Below are 9,707 nucleotides of genomic sequence, written 5' to 3'. Positions count from 1 at the left end.
CTTCTGGGTGACCATATTTAGACTAGAATTCTTGCCAGCATCACATAAATTGATTGGTTTCGTATGCCTTATCCACAAAACCCTGGCAGCAAAATCGTTACATGCAAGTTATAGATTATAGGCAGTGAGCAGCGTGCTCCCCAGAGCAACAGTCCAGCTACCTGCCCGATGCCACTCACATTCAGGTCATTAGTATTTTTGCCAGTCCCTTCAGCAGATGAGATTTAGGTTCCACATCTGTGTAGGTAGCTACTTTTATGAGCCCATTCATCAAAAACTTGGGAGAATTTGTCAAGATGACTGACAAATACGAAAACACTCAAAATGAGTTCCCTTTCCCATGTTTCGTGATCCACATTGGGTATCAGAGAATTCTCGGTGGAAATGAAATCTAAAGAGCATGTTTTAATTCAAATTAAACCTAAGTATAAACCAGAGTTTTTAACTTGGAGCCCACTACAGCCCAGTGCAGCACTCTGGGTGAAGGACTGGAGCTGTTTAAGGCTACATCATGCAAACCTTTTGTCTTGCTCTGAAGTTTTTTCTGCTGCTCGAGCACAACAGAGGACTGCAAGGTGGCCCAGACTGATGCTCCATCTGGCTTCACGCTGGTTGCACTGGGGGTGTGGTAACCTCTCGTGCTATGCAACTCAGTGCATAAGTATCTGAATCATTCCCATGTTAAATCAACTTGATGTCTATGTTCTTCCCCCTCCCCCCCCCCCCCTCCCCATTCCTTGCTGCTCAGAGTTGTGCTGGGATTGAAGACATCCCAGTTTTATCCCGCTTTCTGCTGCAATGCCCCTGTGCGACCTTGCAATTTGCCTGCTCACATTATATACTATAACCCAGAGAAATTTGCCCTCCTCTTCATACAAGACAAACCTTCAATCCCAACCTGAAGCCTTGACTAGGGAGACCAAGTACAGCAACGCACCTACAGACATCAGAAAACGTAGCCTAGCACATGCTGCATGTCTCCTGCTCTGCCTGCCTGGGGACCTTCTACACCCTCTGTTTCACTTCTTCCTCACATGTCGGCGCAGCTTCAGAATGGCAGTTGCTGCCTCTACTGAACTGCTTTCAATATCCAAGCACTCAGAGATCCTTGCCTCGCTCCAGTGCTCTTCCAAGGAGGGAAGGGTGGCAGCATAAATTGGTTTTTCTCAAGGGTGCTTCTGGCTTGCAGATCTTTTAGAAGCACTCACAGATTTCAGTTTGTCAAGTTTTAGGATAGTTATCTGCCTGTCAATTCATATTAGTCACACGTTAATCATTTGCTGTTTGTTATAGTTTGCTGGCTACAAGACCTACGTTTAAAGATTTTACCATCTTGCCACCAAATATTACTAAATATTTAGAGCGATTGAAAATTACAATCAAGTATCGTTTAACCCATCTCAGCCTTGGGAAAGGCACTTTCCCTACCCTCACATCATCACTGAACGAGGTTGTTTCCAGAAAAGCCAAGGAGAACTGGAGGGTTTTTCCACCTGGTTATGACCACTTTGTGTGCTCTCAGCTCTGCTTCTTCAGCAGGAATTCAGTGCCAGGAAATAACAGGCTCATTACCTGCTTCCCCTCTTTCCTTAAGCTGTATTCCCCATTGCTTTGCACTCAGCAAGGGCTTTGCTTTCTCACCCCATAGCCCAATTTCCTGAATTCACACTGCACTGTCTGAATAAGCATCCTGAACTGCTTTTTGCTGGCTGCGTGCATGTACACACACACACTCCTCACAGCAAACAAACAAGATTATAGCACAAAAGGAGAGAAGGAACAAGTTGCAGCCCTATAGCCCACAGAAATAGCAGCCCATTGCGAAGCTGGGCATCTGCCAGTAAAGTTTTCTCCATGATTTTGGATCTTTCTGAGGGCAGGGAGAGGCTCTTGTAATAGAACCAAGGGGCTGGGAATTGCCCTGCCATGCTGACCATTAAACCTGCATCATTGCAGGCTTGGATCGTCCCCAGAGCAGCTGCAAATGTGCCTTTCATGCCCTTTGCTTGGAAACGTGCAGACAGCTCTTGAGTGACTGAGCCTGCAGAAAGTGAAGGAGGGCTGGAGCCACAGGGTCAGCGTTATCTCCTCTGCAGCAGGGCCAATCTCCACTGATGAGGTGGAAGTTTTATACTACAGGGTTCCTGCCAAAGTCACTGATTTGCAAAGTTCAGCACAAAGGCAATGCAGGATCTTTGCTGTACCTCTATCCCTTCAATCACGCCAATTCTTTACATGTGTCTGACTTCTCATCAGCAGGGGCCTTAGCATGGGACCACCTGCTGACTCACCCAATGCTGGAAGTTTCCAGTCCCCAAATGCCAGATAAACCCAGGGCTTAACCCTGACCCAGCATGAAAGCAATTGGAGAAACCTTACTGTGCCTCCAGACTGAACCCCCCATCAGTCTAGGAAGCAAATAAATCCCACAAAACAACCCATTAATACCTCACATTTTGTGCTTCCCTGCATTTTCCCTTTAATTACAAAACTGCATTAACATTTAAAAAACAAGGGGACCAGATACGTCACGTCACCGGTTGCCAGCAAACCTTCCAGCACAAAGGCTCATTTCAGCTGGCAGCAGCCTGGTTGCTGCCCTGGGCGCAGGGCTGCTGTGTCACAGGTAGCCTGGTATTTCACTGCGTGCTGCAGTATCATAAAATAAAAAAAATCATGGGAGGGTGGTATCACAAATACTCGGTGCCTCCAGCACTTCAACAGTGCCCATAAGTATTTCACTCCTCCATGGAGACAGTTACACAGCATTCAGAGTGGCTTTGCTAAAAAGATCGCGGTGTTTGTCTGCTCCCCTGCAGTCCTGGAACCCACGAGAGCTGCTGCAAACCCAAACACACCAACACAGACTGGCAGAAAGGAAGGAAGAGCCAAGCTACCTCGCATGCACCCTCATCGTTCTCCCTCACACAGCCCTTTTAGCCTTCTCCTGGCTGAGCAAGCAACAGGATTCGGAGACAGCAGCCATACCCAGCAGCTAGCGCTTCCCAAGAGCAGGAAAGCAAGCCTGCAGCACCTTCTGCACTGGAGAAAATCAGCCAGGGAGGCATTTTTTTTTTTTGCTGGCTCTGCACAAGCAGGACCACCACGGAGCTTCCCAAAAAAGAGCTGGGACTGTTTCTGAAGGAACCAGCGCTCTCAGTCCTTGGAAGCACCAAAACAGATCCCACGGTGTCTGAATTTTTTTGTTGCCATGTTGTTTCTGTCTGAAAATAGGATTTTCTAGTGACTTAAGCTCCCAGCAACAGCCTAGGGAGTTGAATCTATTCATACACATATGCATATAAATGGCTCTGCAGAAATGTGGACAGTCAAAATGGCACGGTTGTGGTGAAATCATAACATATGGGTTTAAGGCAACTGTAGCCCCTTGCTGAGGCAGCAGGGGCTAGCTCCCATAGGAGATACATATTCAGTATCCCTGGAAGTGATTTTAAATCCCCTGCACTCTGCTCAGTCTTGGGAAAGGCAGCACAGCCATGTTTCCCAGCACGTCCTCAGCTCTGGGATCAGCTCCAGCCCTGCAGACAAGAAGTATCACAACTTAAGAACATCATATAAAAGGTCAGCGTCACCTGGGCAGGGAGCTGCAAAGCCAGCCTACTGCAGAGCCAGCCCTCCTCCTGGAAGACCTGGCGTCTGCCTCCGTGTTTCCACTCCTGCTCCAGACCCCGAGGGAGACGTGCTTTCTGACAGCACAGTCTTAGATGGTACGCCAAGAAAATCCATGTCCCAATTATCCAGTGTCCCTAGCACAGTAAACAATACCCAAAAAAAGGAGAGATTTCTCCTTTTTTTATTATTTTTTTCCCCATTCTCCCCAGCTAGGCACTCTCACTAACTTTATCTAGCAGTTGCATCTCATTTGTTTAATAATGATAGGGAATATTTGTGGGTGGTAATGACATACAGTGCTTTGATGTATATTTGAGAACAAAAATTGAAAACAAAACATGCTCAGAGGGAGAAGGCAGTAATCAGAGGGAGGAGAGTTCTGGAGAGAAAATACAGTCCACGGTGTCTTCTTCCAATTTCCAGCTCCATGTGCGTTACGGCCCAAGTGCCAGAGAAACCCCTTATAAATCAGTGTCAGAGTAGTGGGAAGTGCAGTGATGCTCTTACAGCTGCACCAGTAAAGCCCGTTCCATTTCCGAGCTGTCACTGACATTACACGTTCATCCTTGATGGATGATGTTCTGACAAAGCTGTTTCCTCACTGCAGTGACCTAAAGAGGAGAGCTCACCAGAGAGTATACAATTGAGTCGCTCGGACAAGGAGACTGCAGCTGCTTGGAGTTTGCGAGGAGGATGTCTCAAAGAGGAGTAGCAAAAAATGCCATTTGTCACTGCACTTTCCAGGAACTCGCTTGATGTCTCCATTTGGGAAGGGGGTTTTAAGTCCAGATGGATGCACAGGCCATGAAAGCAAGCTACCCATGAAAGCCCATGCCCTTGCAGGAGGCCCTGTGCAAGCCAGGGTGGACGAGCTTGCAGACCACAAGTGCCCCATCACAGTTTGGCTGTGAACAGCACATCTTCCCTCCTACTGCCTTTGGGGACAGGGACCATCTGTCATTCCTGATGTTTTGTAAACCATGTTAAAAATACATCTGGAGGCACTGCTCCACACACAAACACCCACTTAACTCATATAGCCACAAAATAAATTAGGTGGGAAGGTGCCTTCTGGCCCTTCACTTTGTACCTTTTAGGTAAGCCTAGCTCCTTTTTCCCTACAGCCCCCACTTTGGGTAGGTAAAGATGGCAATTAATCCCTGCTTCATCTCCTTGTCTCCAGGCTGCACGGCTCCCTCAACCCTCTGCATGCATCCAACACTTCAGCCCCTGCCAGCTCAGGAGATACATTTCAATAAAAAAAAATAACAAACAAAAAAGCAACCCACAAGCCAACCACGTAGGAAATTCGGAATAAAAATCCCTGCTAATTATCACATCTCCAACTTATATCATTAAAGTTTTGGCTTCCTAAATATATTCCATGCTCTTGGCCTTTGACTGTGTTTATATGCTTGGTTATAGCTTGGGGAAAAACCTTTAAGGGTGAACAAGCCAAGAAAAAATTTTAACACTCTTAGTCTGGCTCTGACTCCCAGCGTTTACAGAAATTGCAAATTTTCCCGTGTTAATCCTGCTCATTCATATTAATGCATGGGAGATCAGTGTTGGTCTGATCAAAATGCATACTCATGTTGTGAGCTTATTTATTGAAAATAAGGTTTATCATCAGAATGCAACATTAAGAGAACATTAATACTATGAAGGCAGCAAGGCTTGCTAAATTGCTTTGACGACACTTAACCAGAGTTAGGACAACATTATCCAGAATACCTCAGCAGTTAATCAGGTACTTTGTGGGAATTATAGACCAGGGAATTAGGAGTCATACTGGACACAAGGTATAAGTGATAATCATTGAGTGATTTGGTAAAGTAGAACGAATCCGGGAAGGGACAAAACAATGCCCAAAATGCCCAGTGAGAGAACATAAATGTCATGAGATACCTCAGCCTGAAGTTTCTTAGTGTCACTTCATCTGAAGCTAAGAAACAAAGCCAGTTAGCTCATGATAGTCTTCAAAGTCTATCATGAAAGACAACTGACAAATAGTCACTAAAGGATACAGTTAAATTAATTTCTGCACAGATAAAAATGTATTTTTGGAAAAGCGATGCCAATATTTTAGCTCGGAGAAGATGCAGGAGATAAGGGCAGACTGAATCCCCCCTTACACAATAGCTCACGCGAACAAAAGCAGCCTGGCAGCCTTGCGCATTTGAAATGGATATTGTTCTTATTCTCCTGGATTACATGGTGCTTGAAACCTAATGTTAAGAAGCTAAGAGAGATGAAAATAGTTTGATGGGTACTACCGTTTCTTCCCTCCAGAAAGGATTTAAAGCTTGAAAAGTTGATTACATTCTTTACATTGGGATGCTAGTTTGTCAGTTATTTCTATTTTCACTGCTAGTGGGGAGATCTCTCCCTCACACATAAAGCCAAATCCAGCTGTTTATTATATAGAGTTGGAAAGGAGAACTGCAAAATTCTGGCTGCTGGAAAGGGCAGCCAAGACAGGCACAGTTCAGATGATATTAGTGGAAATCACACAGTCCATCTTCAGGCTTTGTATCTCTTTTTATGTCCATCACCTTAGCTGATTTTGCTGTAATTTTCAGAACCATCCTAGAAAATGCACACTTCTTTAAACAAGGATATTTCAGTATTTCTCATTGATAAATCTGATCTTTTGAAGCTCTGAGGATCTTGGCTACCATCTGAATGAAGCTTCACACTCATTATTCCAGCTCGTTGCTGCAATGTTCTCAAGTAATGAAGCACAGCACATAATCTGGCTGATCATTTAGCTCCAAAGGACAGAAAGGCAGAATTAAATAATAGTAGAAATTGAACTCCCGTCAAAAGATATTTTTTATGAGCCATTCTGAAGAGTGGATTTTTACAGAGTTTAATTTCCCATCCCTCAAGGATCTAAACATGCTCCAAATCTGGACGATCATGAGAACAAAAGCTACTGAATTCAATGAGCCAAAGTTTTGTGGTTTTTTTTTCTTCTACCTCCCCTGCAGGATAGGTGGTACTTCATGCTCCACCTGGAGCTCACTTTGGCTAGTCTGCAAAGGCAGTCACAGCAAGGCTTCCTCCTCCTTGGGCACATGGGTCCCTGCTTAAATCAAGATCATGCTTCGTTAAAGTGTGTTTATAGCAGCGCTGCACAACCAGGTGCTGGCCAAGGCCAGGAAAGGCGCCTCGAGAGTAGAAACCAAGAGTTCCCTGGAGAACCCCAAAGCAGGCAGATGTCAGGCAGTCAGCCAGCAGAAAGACCCCCACTGGTTTCACTGGGCTGGAATTAGGGCTTTAATTATTTCAGTTAGCCAGAGGCACCCTCTGTGGGGCGGGGTGGAAGGCAGGGAAGGAGGACCCTGGCTTTCCTTGGGCACCCACCACTTGTAAGACAACGCAATTGCCAACAGGAGAGCAATGTGGCCAAGCCGTGCACAGGAACCCAGAAGCACGGTGTCTGCAGAAGGCTCATTTGGGGGGCAGTCTTTGCAATGGCTCACACTGCCCAAGAGCGATGCTGTCCCACGCCAGGAGCAGGGACAGCACTGGAGGAATGTACTGTCTAATCCTACCTCACCTCCCGGACCTCAATCCCGAAACAAACTTGATACACGTGCAAACTTTTGCAAAAACAACAACAAAAAGGTATTCTGTGAAAGTGATCTACAACAGGGAAACATCTTTGTCCTCTGTTGCCCTTTATGAAAGTTGCACAGCTCCTTTCATAACCGGTAATTTGGGAGTTTCAATTCCACCGGTTGGGCTCCTTCCCAAATTTCTGAGTTGTGCCCAGGTGCTCATTTTCAGGCTGCCCCACTTTGGGGTTTAACCACTCTGCCTAGGGGAGGTCAGCTCTCCAGTAAATGTCACGAGAGGTTTCAGTGCACGTGCACCTGACTTCTGCTTCTCTTCTGGCAATATGAAATGTTTGCTCAGGTGGGATCAGAGAGATGGGCAGACGTTGCAGGCAGTTCTGCACTGCTGCAGCAACACCCATGCTGCAGATCAGCTACAGGGCCATGGCCTCACTGGGAGCATGGGGTGAGCTCAGATGAACCTGCCAGTAGTGCAAACACACACAACGTCCCCTGTGGTCCCCTCCACCACCACCATGCAATATTCCCTGTGGGAAGGCAGGTGGGATTATCCCAAGGGAAGGGCCTGTTTAGCAAACATATTTATATGTAATGCCTCCCTAAATAAGGAGTTCCTTGCCGTTGGCTCCCATAGACATTCCCACCCACTTTGTGCCTAGGAATTGCTGTCTTTACCATTTTCAGTCAGTTTTTCTGTTGCTTAGAGTTTTAAGACAGGTTGCAAAAACCTCAGTGCAGCTTTCCACAGCACAGGAAACCTGTTGAGTTGGGGCTTTCTTGAACTGCAAATGTTCAAGAGGAAATGCTATGGTTTATAAATCCAGGGGTATGGGGGTAAGAAAGAGTTGTGTAAATACATCTGGCTGTTATCCTACCACTGGATAAGAATAGCCATGCAATTGTCTGTGTGTAACCTAAGCCACGCTGTATGCCATCTCTTCATGCCAAACAGGAAAGTGTTTGACCAAACCGACCCCTAAAAAACCTGGAGAACCACTTCACAGCCCACAGCCATTGCCATCGCTCAGAACAAGACACAGCCTTTGCAGAGCCACCCTTCTTTCAAGCACGGTCACTGGAGAAGAGTCTGAAATAGCAGCTCATTAGAGGAATCATTACAGCCAACCTACAGACATTTTTATGACCTGCTTAGCATCTGATGGCCAACATCAGCAAATGCAGCTGTCTGTGTGGGAGAACCTCTGCAATGCTCATCTTTACACGCTGCTGAGCGCTTGCTGGACCCGTCAGCAGGACTCTCTTCTTGCGACCAGGCTGTTTTTAAACAGCCTGCCTAGTTTTAAAAACACAGACAGAAGCCTTGTGGCTGCAGCAGGAGGAAAGATGAGGCAGGACTAGCTCCTTTCTATCTCCTGATTCACCAGAAAAAACCTCTCTCAATTTGGTAAGTTAATGGTACAAGAAGGTCTTCAGAAAAGGTAGGCTGGAGCTGAGCAGCACCCAAACACACAGCCTGGCTCTGCCCCTCATCTGGAGCACTCAGCTGCTGGCACCAGGGCTCCGTGTCAGCCAACATCTGTAAAGTAGCTGTCAACAAGTGTCAAGGTTATTTATCCCTCCTGCTCTGCACCACAGCAAGTGTGAAGCTGCTGGGATGCGTGAGCAGCAACTCCTGCCACGCAAGAGGCTCAGCAAGTGAAGTCCACACCCCGGCAAGCTTGGGAGCAAGGGGCTGTCAGGTTTGAAAAGTTAGGATCCCAACCCAGCTTCACACAGGGCGCTCAGTGCCACAGCTCAGGAGCTTTTGTCTGCAGCCACTTCTGTGCATCACTGACCTGAGATCAAACAAGCACCGACGTGGAAGCAGCAGAGACAGGCAGCAGGAACGTCACAGGCTCCCACATGCCGTGCCAGCCAGGGAGGCAGAAAGCTGCCGGTCCTGTCCCTGCTGCCCTACAAACCCACACAGACACACAGCCTGCTCCATCCTTAAGTTCATCAAATACGCAGGGCATTCACCTACATCGGTTCCTCTTTTCCCTCCCTACAGAAAACCCTTCACATTTCTCCTTCAGGATCCTCTTCCCCACACCAGCATAATAAAAATATTGAGCAGGGAGAAGGGCTACTAGTGCTACAAACTGTTCTTTGGTGTCACATGAAGTAGTGTTACTGCCCAGTATCTGCTGCATGCAATAAAAAACAGCCCCTGCTGTTGCTCACGTGAGGAGTGATGGGCAGGAGCTGGACCATCAACCCTAAGGAACCATAAGAGGGATTCACCATTCCTGATCCATGCAAACAAACTCTTTTCCCAATATTTGCATGGTTCTGTCCTGCTTCTCCCCCTCATATGTACAGAGCCCCAAAGAAAACACAGTCCTGTCGGTGTGCAGTTAAATAACAACCCCCAAGGCCCAGACGTGACCCTGACACTGTGGGCTGACAAACAGCACCATTCACTGCACAGAACATCCCCAACAAGCACGCTGCTCCCAGAGGGGACATGGCATCGCTCTTGGGTGTTCC

This window comes from Falco peregrinus, chromosome 13, assembly GCF_023634155.1.
Source record: "Falco peregrinus isolate bFalPer1 chromosome 13, bFalPer1.pri, whole genome shotgun sequence".
NCBI classification, from domain to species: domain Eukaryota; kingdom Metazoa; phylum Chordata; class Aves; order Falconiformes; family Falconidae; genus Falco; species Falco peregrinus.
This window is presented reverse-complemented; position numbering follows the sequence as displayed.